Source organism: Phacochoerus africanus, chromosome 2 (assembly GCF_016906955.1).
Source record: "Phacochoerus africanus isolate WHEZ1 chromosome 2, ROS_Pafr_v1, whole genome shotgun sequence".
NCBI lineage: Eukaryota > Metazoa > Chordata > Mammalia > Artiodactyla > Suidae > Phacochoerus > Phacochoerus africanus.
The window spans coordinates 258,994,075-259,015,297 of NC_062545.1; the positions used below are offsets into that span (position 1 = coordinate 258,994,075).

General features: G+C 42.2%; 1 protein-coding gene across 3 annotated transcripts in view; it reads right to left on the reverse strand.

The window, feature by feature from the left end:
* Nucleotides 1-21,223, reverse strand: part of ASTN2 (astrotactin 2) — a 912,080-nt gene that overhangs the window by 204,946 nt on the left and 685,911 nt on the right. The window lies entirely within an intron of this gene.

Below are 21,223 nucleotides of genomic sequence, written 5' to 3' on the forward strand. Positions count from 1 at the left end.
TCTCTAATGTAGGGTTAATAACAACTGAAACTGTTATGACTGGAAAATGAGACAGAAAGCGATGGGCCTGTCTGGAAGAGCCATTGTTTCCCTCTTTCCATGCTCATCTGTCCCTTATTCAAATGTCTTTTCCTCATGTACATGAATGATGCATACCCCATTCCGGGCTGTCCCTTTTCAACCATGCACCTGGTGTTTCCCACCCCTTGTGCCTTTGCTCACTCTGCCCTACTCTCCCCTTCTGCCTCTTCACATCTTTGCCACCCATTCACTGCTCCTATCCAAGGTGACCTTCTTCAGGAAGTCCTTCCTCCTTACCCCAGCCCTTCTTCTCTGGATAAGCATTCTTGCGTATAAGAAATGCTCGTTTTTGTCATCCCGTTTTCTGTTGACCTCTCCAGCCACATAATCAGTTCATGGAGACCAGGGGACAGGTCTCCTACTCCTGTCCCTCAGCCTTCAGTGCCTAGCATGGTGCTGAGGATATACCTGAGACTTAATCGAAGAGAGACAGTATATAACTGTGAATGGTTAGAACAACACTCACAACCTAGTCTAGAGGGCCCAAAGTTCTTCCGAGTAATTCTAGAGATCCCCAAAGCCATCTCAGCAGCTGGTTGAAGAAGGCAAGAGAGAAACTGAGCAAACAAGACTCTAAACTTGCATCTCAGCTTTAAACAAAGCAGTTCCACTTGTACCTCTTTTATAGACTCAGATCAGATCTCATAAGAACAAAGGGCTCAAAGCTTGAAGAAGCAGAGGGATTTGTACAACTCAGAGGGTTCCATTTACATCACAGATGACATGAATGGTGTCCTTGAAGTTGTGCAATGTGCAGTCTGGGTAATAAGACAGGTAGCCCTGTACCAAGGGACAAAGCTTGGTCCAGACGACAGCTTCATCCAAGTCTGGTAAAGTCAGGGCAAGCTCTTGCCTCAGTGGTAACAGGGGCCCTAGGCATTGAGGCCTGGGAGAAAGAAGAAGGTTGTCTCCTGCTCTCGCCCTCAGCTTGCAGTGACATGCAGCTGACCTGGAAATGGGCTTGCCAATTAGAAATACAAATAAATGCAGTCTTCATCCATTACTCTCTGGGCCCTCGGGCTTGGGATCTGGGCTCCACCTTTTCTGTCTGGCTGTCAGCAAATGCTTATGAGCATCAGATCAAAGGCTCTGGGGGAAGAAGACAGGCAAATTCCGGCTAACCAGTCCTTCAGAGGGATTAAAGAAGGGTAGTTACTAAGATAAACAAAACAAAGCTGGGAAGGAGGCATCTCGGCAGCTGGAGGGATGGAGACAGTCATATACACAGACATGTCAGAAGAAGACGACCATGACCTTTACAAGTGCAGGCCAGAGGGATCGTTTTAGAGAAGAGTGACTGCCAACTTGGAAGAGAATAACTCTTCAGGAGAGAAGAGCAGGGGAGTCAGAGCCGCGGGGACATTAAGGAGCAGTCAGCCCATGCTCTCACCCAGCGTTCAGTAATCTATGGTCCATAGGTTAAATCCAGCCCTCTGCCTGTTTTTATAAATAAAGTTTTATTGGAACGCAGCCACCCTCATTTATTTATACACTGTATATGGCTACAATGGCAGAACTGGGTAGTTGCACAAAGACTCTACGGCCCACAAAGCCAGAAGTATTCATATCTGACCCTTTGCAGGAAATGTTTTGAAACTGCTGCTCTTGCCCTAAGTTATAGATGGGGAAACTGAGTCTCAAGAGACAGGTTACACAGGAACGTGGCAGTATGATGGGTTAGTAAAAGTTAAAACCTTACAATCAACAGATCATCAACGCACATGGATTATGAACCTCCAGGGAGAAAAAAATAGTGAGGCATCTTTTCTCCATAAAATAGCCTTTGAAAACTACTGAAAAAGCATACCTTTCAAAAAGCTATCTGGTATAATCTTCTCATTTTAAACGAGAGGAAATTGCATCCTAAAGAAGGAAAATGACTTTCCGAGGTCACATGATGAATTAGCGATCCTTTCAGCACATGACTCCAGCCTTCTGTTAACCAATTCATCACTTAAACTACTGTTATCTCATGTTTTAGAACATAGATGCCCTGCCCCTCTTAGCACCTTGTCCAAATTTAATTGGGAAAAAGATACAGCATAGTGCTGGGAGGAAGAATTTCCTCGATCAAACAAACATACATTCATAGCCATTGGGTTAAGGATCTATTTAACAACAACATAAACTATTGATCTTTGCTGGTTTGCTTTTGTCCAATAAATCTCCCTCTCTCTCTTTTTTTTTTTTCAATCTATCAGTTCAATAAGTGGGGTTAAAAGCCCACAGTCCAGGCTAAAACTTCATTCCAGGAGCACGACAGAATTCAAGCTGGATTTAAAGGCTCATTTTGCAAAAGGAGGGCACTTGAGTCCAACCCCACCGCTCATTAAGTCAGGAACCTGAGACCTAAGTGGAAAAAGGGATTTACCTCTAAAATCCCATGCGCATTTATTAACAACGATCCTTTTTGTAAAGATTCTGTCGTGCCTAAGTTATGATCTGGATGAGAGTTACAACAGAGAAGACCATTAGCCATTCCATTAATTACGCCTTTGTAGACATTACAATTACGAAAGCTAATTGCTTCTGATCCAACCTCACTTTGTGGCTAAAGTCATCTTTTCAAAAGCCAAACTCTGTATTCTCCTGCTTAAGACACTTCCATGGCATTTCACTGTTCTTAGGGTGAAGACCAAAATCCTTAACATGGCACACAGGGAATATGGGATCCAGACAACCTGCCTGCCTCTCCAGTCTGATCTCCCATCCTGTTCCTCCTTATCTCTCAGTTCTAGCTGTGCTGGCCTTTCGGCGTCTTGCATACACCCTGTGCCTTTCTCTCCCTGTCTTGATGCACATGCTTCTCTCTGCACAGAATGCTTTCCCCATCCCACCCTCTGCCCCCGCCTTCTCCTGGCTCTAACTCCCACTCAGCCTTCTGATCTTAGTTCAACAGCCAGTTCCTCAGAAAGGCCTTCCCTGCACTCCTCTGCCACCAACCTCTCTTAGGGGTTCATACTCAAGATCCTCACAGCATCCTGTTCTATCTAACACCTGCCAATGTCTCCAGACTATGAGATCCAGGAGGGCAAAGACAGTTGTTTGCTTTGCTGATTCCCACATCCACTTTCCATATGACCTGGAGCACAGCAGGCTTCCAGTGATACTTTAATAATCTATGTGCACATATATTTATATACCCTGGTCACTGTGCTGTCTTATCAAAGCATTGATGGGTCTAAGGACCAAGATGTGTGAATTTCAGGACTGACAATTAGGTGATGGCTTGCAATCAAGTGGCAAGCTCTTCCCAAAGTGGAATTAGCTGTCTCGATTGAAAGGTGACCAGATGAATAGCTGATCAATTTGCCAGTTGTTCTGACCTCCTCTAGGTTTTCACACAGGCCCTTGCCATTGAGAGGATGGGAGAGTTCAGTTAAAACAGGCTGTCTTTAACAGGCCAAGGATAAAGAGCATTTTTGAAGAGACTTATCCTCTGTTCACATTTCCCATCCCTCTGAACAATGCTTCCAAAATAGGATCATGTCTGGTTTCAAGCCCAATTCAGTTCCAATGACACTACAACCCATTCATTTGAGAACCTGCCAACTGAACTCTCTTTTTTCTCCTCCCAAATTCCTGCTGGGTATTATTTTGTTGCCACCAGAAGAAAAAAAAAAAAAAAAAAGCCTCAGTTGAAGTGACAACTCCTTGTTGGGAGGGCAGCCAGGGCTTTTCGGCAGGAGGTGATGGCACCGCTTGCCCTCATCCAGAAAACAAAACAAAGGCATCAGACTAAGGGCTTCTGGGAGAGCCAAAGCTGCGTGAATGTTTGTTCAATATTCGGCAACAGCACAGGGCGCTGCCTCCGGAGTCAGACAGGCTTGCTTTGGCAATAGGTTTGCACTTGAAGCATTTAAAAGCTCCACAGGGACCAGAGGGGCTCAAATTAGAAACGTTAAGGGTGGGGGAAAGAGGGTGAGACTTTTATATCATAAAGAATGGCCTTTATTACAGCAATGGCCTCCCAGGAATTGCTGAAATGGGATCATTTCTTAGGCGGAGTTACTGTCTCCTGTTGGAGGAAAGCAATTGCTCTGAAGCCTGACACAAGGACCCACACAAATATCCTTAACAAAGGGAAAGCTGAAATGCCATAGGCAAGGACTGTGCTCCTGTGCTGTGCAATCTGAACTTCTCAGCCTAACAGTCAAAACCCAGCTTCCTCAGTGTGCCCTTTATAAATAAGAGTACCAACCAGAAAGGGTCCTTGTGGGCATTAAATAAGTGCCTGGCAAAAGGGAAGCACTCAATTGATAATAGTTGTTATTGTTGTGATTGCTGTGGTGGTTTTAATTATCGCTGTGCTATTGCTGTAACAAGATATTAGGAGTTCCTGTTGTAACGAACCTGACTAGTATCCATGAGCATGAGGGTTCCATTCCTGGCATCACTTAGTGGGTTAAGGATCCAGCTTTGCCATGAGCTGTGGTGTAGGTTTCAGACCCGGCACCTCAGATCCCGCACTGCTGTGGCTGTGGCATAGGCCAGCAGCTACAGCTCTGATTCGCCCCTTAACCTGGAAACTTCCATATGCCACAGGTGCAGCCCTAAAATAATAATAATAATAATAATAAAGACAAAAAAGCCCCCCAAACACCTGAAATTTCTATCAAGACACCATTACAGACTACCAGTGACATTCCAAAGCCAGGCCACACTCTGTAGAATTTACAAAGGAGATGACTCCCAACTAGTTTCCTAACTCTAGAAACCTCAGCCAGTACAAGGAAGTAAAATGAGGTCAGAGAGCAGACAGGAAGGATTTAGGGGGGATTTGCTTTGGAGACAGTGATTACCTAATGGGTTAGAGTCCCCAACACCCCAGGTAAGACATGCACAGAACACTTCCTTCTCATCCCAAGTTTTGTGATAAAAGGCCTCAAGAGAACCTCTTGGAGAAATTGCTACGGGTTCTCGGCAACAGGGGAGATAGCGGGTTAGGGTCTTACTCCACCTGCAAAAGATTTAGTGGCCCGTGGCAACAGAACAGAAGGGGCTGCGTAGGGATTAGCCTCAAATCCCAGAGGTTGCCAGTGTGAACAATGCTTGAGCACTTCCCCTGGACCAGATGAAGGTCACTTAAGAGAAAGAGCTGGCTGGGATCTGTTTTGAGTCCTTCCCAGAAGGAACTATAACAGAGGTTGAGGGGTTTCTACAGTGAGGGGCAGCCAGAGAAACAGAAGGTTAAGGGGATCAGAAGCAGACAGCCAAAGAGACACTGCATCGTGCTGGGTCTTGGGAGAGGCCTCTAGCCATGGGGGTGATGAAGCACCTCTGAAAAAGCCCCCAAGAGACCACACAGGGCAGATGCAAGGGTGCCAGGTAAGGATGCCCTTCTTAATCCTTACCACTCCTCCCTCTGCTGTGACTGTGGAGGGAGAAAATGAAAAGCCAGGTAGAGAAATAGAACACAGGCCAATCTTGCCAGCACCTCCTAACGCCTCTATTGGGGAGGGCAAGAAGATTGGACTTGTCCAGTTTAGAGATTTGATTAAAATCTTGGACTAGACATCCTAATTCCTGATGTGAAACTGTGCTATCAACTTAAAATGTCTCCAACACTGTCTGGTCCATAAAAGTGATATTAGATTAGATCTGGCTTGCTAAGATTTGCATCTAGGAGCAGAGGAAGACTATCCCAGTGCATATGTTAAAAGGAACATGGGAGCCACATTACACTTTAAACATATAGTTTCTATTCATAAGCTGTATTTTGATCATTCTCAGTTTACACTATCAACTGAGCCATTTATATCACCATCATTATGGTGCTTATCCCATTTTAAATGTTAGTTAAATTAATATCTGTCTCCCCAGCTAAACGGTGGGCTTCATAAGAGTAAAGACGATGGCCGGTTTTCATGACTGTTTGCATCCCCAGCACAGTTTAATGTCTGATGTAGTAGAGACAGTCCACAGGTAAATATCTGAATGTGTAATCTGACCCTTTTCCCCTTTAATCCCTTCTATTCCTTTAACACTTATCAGACTTTAAATCTACTATCTTAATTTTATCACCATAGCCCCAAAGGCAGATAGTTTTTTTTTTTTTTTAAACTTTTTAGGGCCACACCTGTAACATATGGAAGTTGTTCCCAGCCTAAGGATCAAACTGGAGCTGCAGCTGTCAGCCTACAGCACAGCCACAGGAACACAAGATCAAGCCACATCTGCGACCTACACCATAGCACATGGCAATGCTGGATCCCTAACCCACTGAGCAGGGCCAGGGATCAAACCTGTGTCCTCATGGATGCTAGCTGGGTTTGTAACCACTGAACCACAATGGAACTCCAAAGGCAGATAGTCTTATCCTTACTTTATTAATGGACAAATAATAAGTCAGAGAGGTAAAGGAATTTGCCCAAGACCACACAGCTAATAACTAGTAAAGGAATTTGCCCAAGACCACACAGCTAATAACTAGTAAAGGAATTTGCCCAAGACCACACAGCTAATAACTAGAATAGCTTTTTGTACCTGGCTCCACTGCTCTTTTGGTTGTTTGTATTTCTCCCCGAAAGTGTTTCAACGGTAGTTCTCACTCTGCACAAGACATTCCTGCTGCAAACCGTCGTTTCTGTCACCTCCAGACAATAACCCTTGGCTTCCCCACCTCTTTCCACGTGCTAAGGGATATCATGGGGTAAAAGGCATTTTTAACATCAACTGGTCAGAAATTCCATCTAATGTTTCACTCACCACCAAAAGACCCTCCAACTGCCTTTTGGATACTTCTACTAACACGGAACTCACTACCTTTTTAGGCTTCCAGTTCCATTATGGGACAGCTCTGTTGAACCTAGACCCACTTCCCATCTAAAAACTGCAATTCTCATCCTAAGCATAAGACCCAGACCGAGCAATCTACTTCATGCTTTTTGGATACCCTTTCTGCAGTATCAAGCCTGCCTCCTACTTGGTGGTCATGCTAAAATTAATCAACTAACTGCAGTTCAGGTAGATGAACTCTGACCTCAGGAACAGTGGGGTATTCTTGAGTGGTTTCTGGATCAAGGTGTATGTGAGTACGTCTGTTTGCATGAGCGAGTGTGAGTGCGTGTGCTGTGTCCATGTTTGAGGGATGGAAAGGGAAACGATGGAGATTCAAAAATAAGGTCAATGAGGACAAATGATCTCCTATTCTAACCTAATTTCCAGCTTCTTCCCTAACTATATAAGTAATACTCCCAACTACAGAAGGGCAGCAATAGCACACAGCTATAGATTTGCTTGGGCTTAAATTCCTGCTCTTCCATTTCTAGCTGGGTGATCTTGGACAAGTCATTTAATCTCCCCAAGGCTCTATGTTTTCATCTGTAAAATGTCAGTAATCTTAATACCTAAATCTTGGATTATTTGGAAGAAACAAAAACCCAATTAAGAAGGTACAAAGTCCAGGGTGTCAAGAGCATTATCAGAGGTCATTTGCATCAGAGCTTGGCCTTCAACTCAGCATCATTCATTCTTGTGCATGTCTGAATCTATAATGTTTCCCTTGTAACCTGCTAGTGCCTCAATCACACTGTCAGGATTCTCCTTAAATGACCTGCTTCCTACCTGGTGGAACACAGTAGACAAACGTAGAATTGGAAGCTTAAGTGCAAAGCCATTAAGTCAGACTGCCTGATTCTAAACTCTGGGCAAGTCACCTCATGTCTCCAACATTAGTTTCCTCATTTGTAAACTAATTTGAGGAAACTAAGAATTTCTCTGAGCATCAAATGAGAGATGCAGTGCCTACAATTGCATATAGTCTTTGCTATCAACTACAAAGTAGAAACTGTTGCCCTCTTTTACAGATGAGGGAACTGAGGCTCAGAGCGACAGAGTATAACCAACAAGAGGTACTTGTTTGAAGAGAAAGTAACTATCCAAGGAAGGTCATATTCTCTGGGGGAAGGGGAGAGGGACCCCTGAATAACACCCAATTGCCCAGTGGTAGCTGAGTCTTTTTTTTCCCAAATTAGAATTATTTTGATACATATTTTTTAAGTACAAAAATACCCATGTGGTTCTGCTATATTATTTGCCCTGAAGTTAAGTAAAGGGCAGAGTGCAGAATCCCAGTGCAGCTCAGTGGCCCTGAAGTGGGTCTTCCTGCAGACTGAGGCATGCTCAGCCCCCACCATCCCCTGACTTCTCTCTCTTTTGCTGTTCTTGAAGCAGCCAGCACTGAAGCCTATCATTTACACCTGCCTCTTGAGACAGGTGGGTTGTGACCAGTTAGGGGAAACTGAACAAAAGGCCATGTGTTATCCTCTGCTGCCCTCTAGTGCCAGTTTAGTATTATTGCTACTGGGGGGGTGGGGAAGAATATGCCCTGCTTTCAGGCTGAAGAGCTATTGCTGTGGGCAAAGCAACTTGCTCAGTGCTGAGGGCAGCAGGGAGGATGGTAAAGGCTTAGCTCTGGCAGAGGGAAGCCTAATGTAATGACCACAAGGATTCTGAACAAGCATTTACTTAGAAGGCCTATCAGTGCCAGTTTGGAGCAAGGCATCGGTGGTGTGAAATTATGAATAACGACTTGTTTCAATGCTAGCGGTACTCAGGTGTAGAGATTTGGTAGAGTGTGTCAGCTAGGAAGGAAGAACTAGAAGGAAAGAGGAGAGATTGGAGATAAGGCAGAGGGAAGAGATAACAGATGAGGCAGGATCTTTTAAGAAGAGATATCTCCCAGGTAGCACTGGAAAGGATGTGGTCTGAAGCATCAGTCAGATCTGGGTGTGAATTTCAGCTTGCTTAAAACTATGCATTCAACCAGGGCTTCTGTGGACAGCCATACAAGTTGTGTATGGCACAGCAGCAACAAGGCACGGGGATGAGTGGGGACTGAATCCTGCCTCAACTCTGCTCACCATGCTTGTGCCCTGGGACTGAATCCGAGCAGAGAACATTTTCCTAACTCATGCCAAAGGGGACTTACAGGGTAGCTAAAGCCCTGGACATGACCATGGACAAGCTATTTCTTCTCTCGGGGCCTCTGCTTCTTTATGCATACAATAAAGCTAATGTTACCCACAATAAAATTTATTGCAAGAGTTTAAGCTCATGTATGCCTGTGCCTCCAGGATAGAAAGCCCAGAATTAAACCCACGCACCTACAGCCAACTAATCTATGACAAAGGAGGCAACAATATGTAATGGAGAAAAGACAGTCCCCTCAATAAGTGGTGCTGGGAAAACTGGGACAGCCACAGGTTAAGAATGAAATTAGAATGCTTCCTACCACCATACAAAAAAAAAAAAAAACTAAACTAAAAATGGATTAAAGACATAAATATAAGACCGGATACTATAAAACTCTTAGAGGAAAACATAGGCCAAACACTCTCTGACATAAACCACAGCAGTATCTTCTCAGACCCACCTTCTAGAGTAATGACAATAAAAACAAAAATAAACAAATGGAACTTAATTAAACTTAAAAGTTTCTGCACAGTAAAGGAAATCCAAACAAAACAAAAAGATAAACAACAGAATGGGAGAAAATATTTGCAAATGAATCGACTGACAAGGGATTAATCATCCAAATTTATAAACACCTCCTGCAGCTCAATACCAAAAAAATGAACAACCCTATCAAAAAAATGGGTAGAAGACCTAAAAATTCTCCAAAGAAGACATACAGATGGCCAAAAACACATGAAAAGATGTTCAACATCACTCATTAGCAGAGAAATGCAAATCAAAACTATCATGAGGTACCACCTTACACTGGCCAGAATGGCCATCATCCAGAAGTCTACAAACAATAAATGCTGGAGAGGTTGTGGAGAAAAGGGAACCCTATTAGACTGTTGGTGGGAATGTAAATGGGTGCAACCACTGTGGAAAACAGTATGGAGGTCCCTCGGGAAACTGAAATAGAATTACCATTTGATCGAGCAATCCCTCTCCTGGGCATCTATCCAGAGAAAACCCTGACTCAAAAAGATACATGCACTCCTATGTTCATTGCGAAGCTCTATGCAGTAGCCAAGACATGAAAACAACCTAAATGTCCGTCGACAGAGGAATGGATAAAGAAGATGTGGCACATATACACAATGGAATATTACTCAGTCATTAAAAGGAAAGAAAGAATGGCATTTGCAGCAACATGGATGGACCTAGAAATTATCATGCTAAGTGAAGTTAGTCAGACAGGGAGACACCAGCATCATATGCTATCACTTACATGTGGAATCTAAAAAAGGACACAATGAACTTCTTTGCAGAACAGATACTGACTCACAGACTTTGAAAAACTTATGGTTTCCAAATGAGACAGGTTGCGGGGTGGGGGGATGGGTTGGGGGTTTGGGATGAAAACGCTATAAAATTGGGTTGTGATGATCATTGCACAACTATAAATGTAATAAAATTCATTTAAAAATGTATGCCCGTGCCTCTCAAGAGATTTCAGTTCTTATTATTACTAGTTTTACTATAACAACCTGCTTTTATTTTTAAGATGTGGTGGGATAAGTGCTTGGAAAAGGGAGAGGGTAGAGATGAAATTCATATTTCCTGAACTTCTATTCTTTGCCAAACACAAGACACTGTAAATCTCACTGAAGCTTCACAACAGTGCTTTGGACTAGAGAGATTACAATTTTCACAACCATATTTTACAGTTGAGGGAACGAGGTTCTGAGAGGTGACAGACTGCAGCCAAAGGCCATTAGGCACTCAGGCTCTGACTTTAAAGCCTTTTTTCTGTCTGAAGCAGCAAAGAAGCATCATTAATAGGAAGCCTGCCTTCTGCTCCCTGGGATCCTATTCCTGCTCTTTCTTAAAAAACTCTGCTCAAAATTTATCCACTTGGGGAAGGATTCCAAAATTAGTTCCTCCTCAATGCCTTCCTCCTCCTTCCAGTAGCTTTTTAGGCTAGGGATCCAGGAGGAAATGCCCAGAAAGAATAATTCCTGGACAAGATTTAAGGAACAGGAGGCCTCTGAGATGCTAATGGCCTGCTTTAGATGAAGACTCCCAGTTCATCTTGCTAGGACATGGCCTTAAGGCAGCAAAGCAGGAGAACAAGACACACTAGGCTACCCTGGGGCAGTGGGAGGCTGCCAGGTTCAAACATCAGGGAGGGTTAGGAGCTTTGGTGTGAAGAGTCATCAGAAGACAAACTGCCACCCTCTGGCCGCTTTCCTGGGGGGCTTCAATCTTGGGGTCACACTTCCAAGTCTTCAAGTTTACTGAAATCCTAGCAACATTCAGGTTACAAGATCACCTTTAAACATGTTGATGGACCCAACAATTCCATTTCTGGGTACATATTAAAAAAAACAAAAAACAAAAAAAAACTAACTGGAAAAGATACACGCACCTCAATGTTCGTAGCAGCATTAATTAAAACTGCCAAGACATGGAAACAACCTGACTGTCCATCAACAGATGAAGAGATAAAGATATATATGTGTGTGTGCATACACACACACACAGGAATACTATTCAACCATAAAAAAGAATGAAATGTTGCCATTTGCAGTAACATGGGTGAATTTGGAGGGCATTATGCTAAGTGAAGTAAGTCCAAAAGAGAAAGACAAATACTGCATAATTGTCACTTAGATGTAGAACCTAAGAAATACAACAAACTAGTGAATGTAACAAAAAAAGACCCACAATAGATGTAGAGAACAAACTTGTGGTTAGCAGTTTGGGGGGGGGGCAATATAAGTGGGGAGTGGGTAATTCAAACTGCTGGGCATAAAATAGGATCAAGGATATATTGCACAAGCCAAGGAATAGGGCCAGTATTTGGTAATAACTGTAAATGGAAAGTGACCTTTAAAAATTTTATAATTTTTTTTTGGCTGTGCCTACAGCATGCAGAAGTTCTTGGGCCAGGGATCAAACCCATGCCACAGCAGTGACCCAAGACGCAGCAGTATAACACCAGATCCTTAACCTGATAGGCCATAAGGGAACTCCAAAACTTGTATGATTTTTTTTTTTTAATTACAAAAAGGCTGATAGGCAATGTTTTTGGAGAACATTGCTCAAGGCAAGTTACTTCTCTCATTAGCTTTCTTCTTCCCTAGAGCTGTGCTGCTACGGACAGGAAAAAGGACTAATAAGCCTACCCATCAAAAAATAAAATTAAATAAAGATAAAGGGCTGAGACCCATCAGGATTCTCTTTCTTATTGCTGAGGAAATTAGAGAAATTCATAATAGCTATGATTTTACAGGCCAGAGGTGCTATTCCCCTTGTGTATATCACCTCATTTGTTCTGTATAAACCATAATTGGCTTCACTATTGCTTTTTAAAGTTGAGGAAATGGAAGCTCACAGAGGCGAGATCAGGGAGACCTAGATTTCCAGTTGGACTTGTCTTACTTCTAACCACTTTCCCGGTATCTTAAGCTGCCTGCACTCTCCTCTACTGCTGGAGATTCAGGTTACCGACTCTGGACCTCAAATATGCGATTTCTGTTACTTCTGCCCATTATATCATAGTGATAAGCAATATGACCATTAAATAATAGACAACGAATAGGGAGTTGGCTAAAAACCTATGTGCATCCACATAGTGGGGTCTATGTTCTCCAAAAGGAATTAGGACAATTTTTTTTTTTTTTTAATGGCCACACCCGCAGCATATGGAAGTTCCCAGACCTGGGATTAAATCTGAGCCATAGCTGCAGCAGTGCTGGATCCTTTAACCCACTGCACCACAGCGGGAACTCTGAATTGGGACAATCTTTATATGTGATATGAAGTAATCACAATAGGTTTTATTGAATGGAAAGGACAAAGTACTTGACAATATTTTTAGTGCTTTCTTTTGTGTCAGAAAGAAAGGCAACTATAAAGATATACACATATAGATTGATAGATAAAATCACATTGTATTTATCTATATTACATCTATATCAATAGACTGATATAACATATATTATACATATTATATCTATATTAGATTTTTCTTTTCACTAAGAAACACTGAAACAATTAACCAAAACTAATAAAAATGGTTACCTACTGGGGGAATCAAGGAAATAGGGTCAAAGGTTTTAGTGAATCTTGCTTTGTAAGTTTTAGCTTTGGAACCACAATAAATTTCTAAACATTTTTTTGTTTTGTTTGTTTGTTTTTGTTTTTTGTTGTTTCTTGTTGCTATTTCTTGGGCCGCTCCCTCGGCATATGGAGGTTCCCAGGCTAGGGGTCTAATCGGAGCTGCAGCCACTGGCCTACGCCAGAGCCACAGCAACGCAGGATCTGAGCCGCGTCTGCAACCTACACCACAGCTCACGGCAACGCCGGATTGTTAACCCACTGAGCAAGGCCAGGGACCAAACCCACAACCTCATGGTTCCTAGTCGGATTCGTTAACCACTGCGCCACGACGGGAACTCCTAAACATTTTTTTTTTTAATCAAAGAAGACAGACAAACCATCTCTACAAGTCATATGCAAATTTTAAAAATATACATCAGCCATATCAAAGTGTTGGTATAACTACACAGAGAGAATTATTCTGAGAGGTTTTAAAATGACGTATTTTGCTTTTACACGCTTAGTGAGAAGTAGTCCAAAGAGGAAATGTTCTGCAAATAGATTTTAAAGTAGATTTAATGGATGTACTGCTAGCTGTAATATTGGTATTGCTACTTGGAAACTGTGATGGGTATATTGAGGGCTATAGCAAACAAGCCACTATATTACTATCATTAGGAACGAAGATTCTCAATATAAGAAAGAGACAATTCAGGTACAAACTCAAAAGAAGTTGAGAAGACTTCTGCACCCTAAAATTTCTATTGGAAATCATATATGCTTATGATTCCTTTTTCTCATTAAAAAAATAAACATTGCAGAGCTCTGTCTACAGAAAAGGTCTGGAAAGAATGATAACCCAATGGCAATAAATACCCTTAATGCCCAGACTCTCGTTTTTAAATACCATTTCCCATTAAAAGGAACAAAACATTATTGGAAAAACTCCTTATTCCAAGTCTGGGATAGGTCTGGTACAAGCTGAACCTGGGATAGCTTACTGTGCCAAAAACCAAGAGAGCTGCCAAAGACCAATGTGGTCATTTCAAAAGGACAGAGAAGCCAATTTAGAGGAGCTCACACTGGCCTAACATTAAACGAACTGCACAAAGTGGACAATGATTACAATGTGTGAAAACAGATCATTTAAATAAATTTCCTGTAACTCATGTTGTCCCTCAAATCAAAACCCAAATCAAAAAAGAAATGAACAGGAGTTCCCGTCGTGGCGCAGTGGTTAATGAATCCGACTAGGAACCATGTGGTTTCGGGTTTGATCCCTGGCCTTGCTCACTGGGTTAAGGATCTGGTGTTGCCATGAGCTGTGATGTAGGTCGCAGACGTGGCTCAGATCCAGCTTGCTGTGGCTGTGGTGCAGGCCAGTGGCTACAGCTCCGATTAGGCCCCTAGCCTGGGAACATCCACATGCCGCAGGAAGCGGCCCAAGAAAAGGCAAAAAGACAAAACAAAACAAAAACAAAAAACAAAAACAAAAAAAATGCACAAAACCTAATTGCTCACCACCAGGAATGGCTAAGAGACCAGCTCATTCTGAAAATTTTATAGGAATCAAAGATGTTATTATATGAACTAGATTTCAGGGTAACCACCATTTCCTTTATGGAACTCTTACAGTTAATACAGGCAGGAAGAATGACAGAAAATTACCATTTTGCAATCTCTAATAAAATAATAGTTCTAGGAGTTCCCATTGTGTTGCAATGGGTTAAGAATCCGACTGCTGTGGCTCAGGTCATTGCAGAGGCGTGGGTTCAGTCCCCAGCCTGGTATAGTCGGTTAAAGAATCCATTGCTACAGCTGTGGCTCAGATTCAATCTCTGGCCCAGGAACTTCCATATGCTGCAGGTGCGACCATTAAAAATAATAATAATAATAATAAAAAAAAAGCTCTAGACAGCTATTATCAATGGATCCCAAAATTGTCAGGACAAAGGCTGATGGGAAATAGTCTAATGAATAGTTTGCACTTGTACCACCTGAACCTGCTAATCAAACCTAACGTCCCTAAAAGCAGAAAACCAAACATTAAGTGCCTTTGATATGATGCCATAGAAAGTATATGGCACAGCCTGTACACTACAGCTGGTGCTTCTTAGACCTACAGATAGAATTCAATGGTCTATAACTTTTTATAGAAAAACAAAATACGTCTTTGTTTTCAGTATACTTTAAATGCAATTTAGCACTTTAAATTATGAACGCAGTAACAGAGCACTTCCTAGGTCTCTGATACAATTGAATACGCATATATTTATCTCATTACAAATAGTTCTAAACATTTACACTCAACACTACTTAAAAAGCATGATAGTTATTAGGCTCTTTACTAGATCTCGTCATTAATAAAGGAGAACACACACTGCTACATTACAAATGTGGTTCTTTTACACATTGGTCATTCTATCTTGATAGAATTCCAGTCCCTGTGCACAAACATGTAAAAACATCCTGAGAAGGAGGAGTACAGTTTTCATCATGCTACAAGAGTCCATGGGGGGTAAAAAAAAAAAAAAAAAAGTCAATGTTTTCAAGAAATAATGGCATGGGCAAGATGATAGGTGTAACTACTACAGATTAAAGGGGACCTTGTATAACATGTCGACATTCTGATCCTTATTTAAACATATCTATTATAAGGATATATTTTGAAGCAATTAAGGAAATTTGAATATGAACTGCTAGATGTGATAATGGTGTTGAAATTATGTTAAAAAAATAATTATCTGTTAGGGACACATACTGTGGTATTTACAAGAGGAATAATGGGCTATCTGGGGTTTGCTTTAAAAGACTCCAGCAACAAAAAAAGCAAATTGAGGGTGAAGGATAGCTGAAGCAAAATTGCCAACATAGTATTGACAATGTGTTTGCAGGGTGATGGGCCCAAAGGGATTCATTAAGCCATTTTCTCTCCTCGTATGTGTACTTTTCTCAATAAAACACTGAAAAAAGTGGGCTGCCGAAAAGATTACACAAAATCAGTAAAGGCAATTACTGCTGGGGAACAGAATGAGGAGTGATTTTTTTCACATCTACATTATGAATTGTTCTGATGTTTGCTTCTAAACGTATTTTCACGTGTACTATGTATAAAAAAACACAAATGCAATCCAGTTTTTCTACTTTTAGAATAAATTAGAACAATGCTTAGCAGTGACATGAAAATATGTGCATGGGGGGGGGGGGGTTGATGGGGAAAGGAGATTGTCTCTTAGCCTTCTGCCACCCAGTCTTAAAAGATACCAATGGATGGACAGGGTAATGGTAGCCATCATAGAGAGAAAGCTGGCTGATATCTGAAAGCTGGCCAGGCGATCTGAACTGGGCTTGACATGTGGGGCTGAGTAGAAATAAGGCCCATGGGGAAGCTTCCAGTAGCCCTCACTTAGCAGTGAGCCAGGTTGAGGTTGAGGACACGGCACAGGGAATGTCCTCTGAGCAAGCCTTCAATGCCACCAACTTTTATCGAGTACCTACTCAGTCAGTGTTTGATTAGTGATGACCTTTTGCAACCCTAGCAGGACCCTATGAGACCTTTCCAGAACTGACCCTCCCACCATGGTCTCCTGTTGGTAGGTAGAAAAACTGTAGACTCCTAGGCCTTCCCCAAGTTCCAAAGTGAAGATTTAATCAGAGAAGTGAGAAAATGCAGAAAGAAAAGAGTCAAGCCAGGCAAAATAATAACAGTTTAGCCTTTAAGCAAAGTCAAGGACCTTTAGTTCCTCAAGGGCTAGAGCTAATATTCTGAGCCACACCCTTTGAGCTGTTTGGCAGATATGGAAGCCCCCACCAGGTGGAAGAAGCTAACTGTATGCTGCCCACAAGGACATAAACCCAGACCAGTCAGAACCAAACTGACGATGTTGACTCCTAATTATCTCACCACCAACCAGTTAGAAGGTCCGTGAGCTGATCATGCACCCCACGAACCCCCTCCCTCACCCTGTCTTTAAGAAACCTTTCATTGAAAGTCACTGGGGAGTTCAGGTCTTTAGAGCACGAACTACCTGGAGTCCTCACTTAGAGCCCTGCCACAAACTTCCCTTCACTACACTGCTCTTTCTTTCACCACAACCCAGCGTCAGCAGATTGGCTTTACTGCCCTGCCTGTGGGCAAGCTGACCCAAACTTAACTCCATCACACTTTGACTATCCATACCAGTTCAAACCATTATCAATTGAGTCTGGCCAATGCACAGAAATGTGTAGGATATTGAAAGCAAGATTCAAAATCCTAAACCAGATGTTTCCATCAGCTCAAGGAAATACATCTAAAGAAAGCACAACCCCCCCTTGTATAAGACCATTTCTGCAGTCTTATTCAAGATGGTTAACTGTTCAAAGATAAGCATGACAAATTCTTATATAGCCAGTTTGACAATGGCAAGGGCCAAAAAAAAAAAGATTTCAAAAATATTTCCATATTAAGATAAAAACATATTAGGAAAAAACAAACAACAAACAAAAAACACACTTGTTGGAGACCCAGCATGGTCATACGTATGTACAAATTAGATTAAAAGAGAACTTGGTAAATATTTATATTTACATAAATATAACCGATATAAAGGCTATATTAAGATGATGGATAAAACTGATTTTTTTTTTTGGTCTTTTTAGGGCCGAACCCACGGCATACTTGTGTTGTAGCTGCCAGTCTAAGCCACAGCCATAGCCACATGGGATCCAAGCCGTATCTGTGACCTATGCCACAGCTCACGGCAATGCTAGATCCTTAACCCAATGAGAGAGACCAGGGATCAAACCCACATCCTCATGGATACCAGTCAGGTTTGTTATCAATGAGCCACTATGGGAACTTCAAAATTGGTTCTTTTATTTTTTGTCTTTTTGCCTTTTCTATGGTCGCTCCCACAGCAAATGGAAGTTCCCAGGCTAGGGGTCCAATAGCAGCTGTAGCCGCCAGCGTATGCCACAGCCACTGCAACTCTGGATCCGAGCTGCATCTGCGACCTACAGCACAGCTCATGGCAACGATGAGATTCTTAACCCACAGCTGGATTCTTAATCCACTGAGCAAGGCCAGGGATCGAACCCACAACCTCGTGGTTCCTAGTTGGATTCGTTAACCACTGAGCCACGACAGGAAGTCCCAAAATTGGTTCTTTTAAAATGCTCTTTAATGCTGTACATTTAAATCAGATTCAAACACTTACTAGGTGCCATGTGTGTAGGCTAGACTGAGAAACACAGGGACTGAGTATGGCATAGAGAGATTAGAGTCAGAGTTTCAGTGGAAAGTCAACCAATGACAGACAAACAGACATATGTAAGTAGAATAAAAGACAGTGGGAGGGAGAAAAGAAAGGAGGGAGGAAGGGGGGAGAAGGAGAGCAGGGCGGTGAATGAGAAGGATGGGCCTCTAAAATGGCCCATGATGATCTTACCTCCAGAGAGTCTACACTGCCTGCTATCTTGTCCACTTCAGTAACTTGTTTTTAATCAACACAATACAGCCACATTGAGGGATGTCACATCTGTGACTAGCTTACAGAAGACTGTGACCTTTCTCTTGCTGGTTTGGAGGAAATATGCTGTCCTGCAGAGACTGCTGTGGCAAGGAGCTGAAGGCAGTCTCCAGCCAAAGCCAGCAAGGAAATGAAGCCCTCAAGCTGACAACCTTTAAGGAACCAAAACCCACCATCATCTACCTGAGTGATCTTGGAAACCAATCATTCCCCAACTTTCAGATGAGCCCCCAGCCCTGGCCAATAACTTGATTGCAGCCTCATGAAAGACCACGAAGCAGAGGCTCTAAGTAAGCTGTACTCAGTGTTCCTGACTCACAGAACCTGTGAGATAAGAAATACATGTGCTTTTAAACCACAAAGTTTGCGGGTAAATTGTTGTTCAGTGGTAGATAAGTAATACAGAGAGATATCATTTTATATTATTCCATGAAAATTCTAGCAATTAAAAACCTCTAGACTCAGAAAAATTTGGTTAGGATATATTTGAGTTTTAACTCCTTCCACTGTCTACCCTACATTCCATAAACAAGACCTTTCTCTTTCTCCTCAGAATTCAGCTGCTAATATGGGAAGGAAAAGAGGACATTTTGTCAAAATAATAATAATGACAATAGCTAATGTTCACAGAGCATTTATTCAGGCAGTGCTCTAAAAACTTTAACTCTATTAAATCATAACATTCACAACATACTATGAGGTAGATAACTATTATTATTCCCATTTTGCAGGGGTGGAAAGGGAAACACAGAAAGGCTAATGTAAAGTAAGTTGTCCAAGGTTATACAGCTTGTCAGGTGCAACAAGTTACCAAGCATTACCTCCAATCAACTTTTAGTCTGTTCCCCAAAATAACCTTCCAGATGGATGAAACTGGGGTTCCAAACCCAGGTTTCTCTGATTCTGAAGCCCTCTACTACACACCGATGGACTTAATGAACTTATTTATAATAATAATAAATGCAATACAATGACTGACGATCCAACTACCTAGTTTTGGTTCCCAAACTTCTACATATCCTGGCTCCCACCTTACCTATTAGGAGCCGTCCCTCAAGCCTTCTGAGAGGCTGTCTTCCAGGTGTAAGTCTTCACGTTTTATCCGCTGGATTGTTTTCAAGTCTCAATTTTTAGATTGCGTTTTTTTCTTTTCAGTTGACACTGACACAGGGGATAATGCCATATGAAGACAGAGACACACAGGGAGAAAACGACCACATGAAGCCATAGACAAATTGGAGTCATGCTACCCCAAACCAAGCGGCACTTGGGACCACCAGAAGCTAGAGAGGCATGTATCTGTTATCAAACTAACCTTGGGTCTAGCTTGCCCACGAGCAGCAGAGCCAATCAATTGACACCAGGTTGTGATGAAGGAAGGTGTCGTGTTTACTGCAGGGTGCAAAGCAAAGAGTCCAGGGCAGCTAGTGCTTAAAAGACCTGCACTCCCCAAAGCTTCCAGGGAAAGGTTTTTGAAGACAGAGTGAGGGAGGAGGGTTGTGGGGTATGTGATCAGCTTATGGACCCTCTTCTGATTGGCTGGTGATGAGGTAATCAGGAGTCAACATCATCAACCTGGTTCCAACTGGCCTGGGGTCTATGTGCTTGTGGGCAGCACACAGTTAACTCTTTCCATTTGGTGGGGGTTCCAGTATTTGGCAAACAGCTCAAAAGGTATGGTTCAAATACTAGCTATAGCCCGAGGAGGAAGCAAAAGTCCTTGACTCTGAGGGCTGAACTATTATCACTTTGTTTTACTTGACACTTTTCTTTCTGCCCTTTTTCGTGTCTCTGATTAAATTTACTCTTTGACTAAAGTTTTTCCACAGATAAAAGGCAGGTGGAGGACATGGTGGTGGGGAGGGTCCTGTTCCAGGAAGGCCCCATAGGGTCCTGCTTGGTTATAGATCCTCCCTAGAAATTTCAAAGAAAGTCTTGCCCCACTGCCTCCTTAATTTCAGACTTCTAGCCTCCAAAACTGTGAGGGAATGAATTTCCCCTGTGCTAAACCACCAGTCTGTGACACTTCTTACAACAGCCTAAGAAAATTGATACTGATACAGGTGGTTTAAAAGTTGTATTAAAAAAAAAAAAACATTATGGTTAAACGCTGAATGAAGGATTTTTTTATAATGATTTTTATTTTCTATTACAGCTGGTTCACAGTGTTCTGATGAATGAAGGATATTTAAAGTACTCCACAAAGAGTATTTTAAAAATGTCTCTGTGTATGAGGAAAATAATGTGCCCAGGGTATGCAAAGCCACAGGACTGAAATAAGTACATTTTCTCAGGGTGTTTATTTTAGCCTGAGATTTTGTGGGAAGCATGGTAATTAATTTAACTGGTAAGTAACTGGACATTTTAAAAAAAGGCAAACAAATGGTTTTAAAAGAAAAGGTTTTTGTTGTTTTTGTTTGCTTTCCTATTTCTTTTTTGGCCACCCCACAGCCTATGGAGCTCCCAGGCCAGGGTTCAGATCCAAGCTGCACCTGCAACATACACCCACAGCAATACCGGATCCTTTAACCCACTGTGCCAGGCCTGGGATTGAACCTGCATTCTGGCACGGCAGAGATGCCACAGTGGAAACTCCTGTTTTGTTTTTGTTTTTTTTTTTCTTTTTAGGC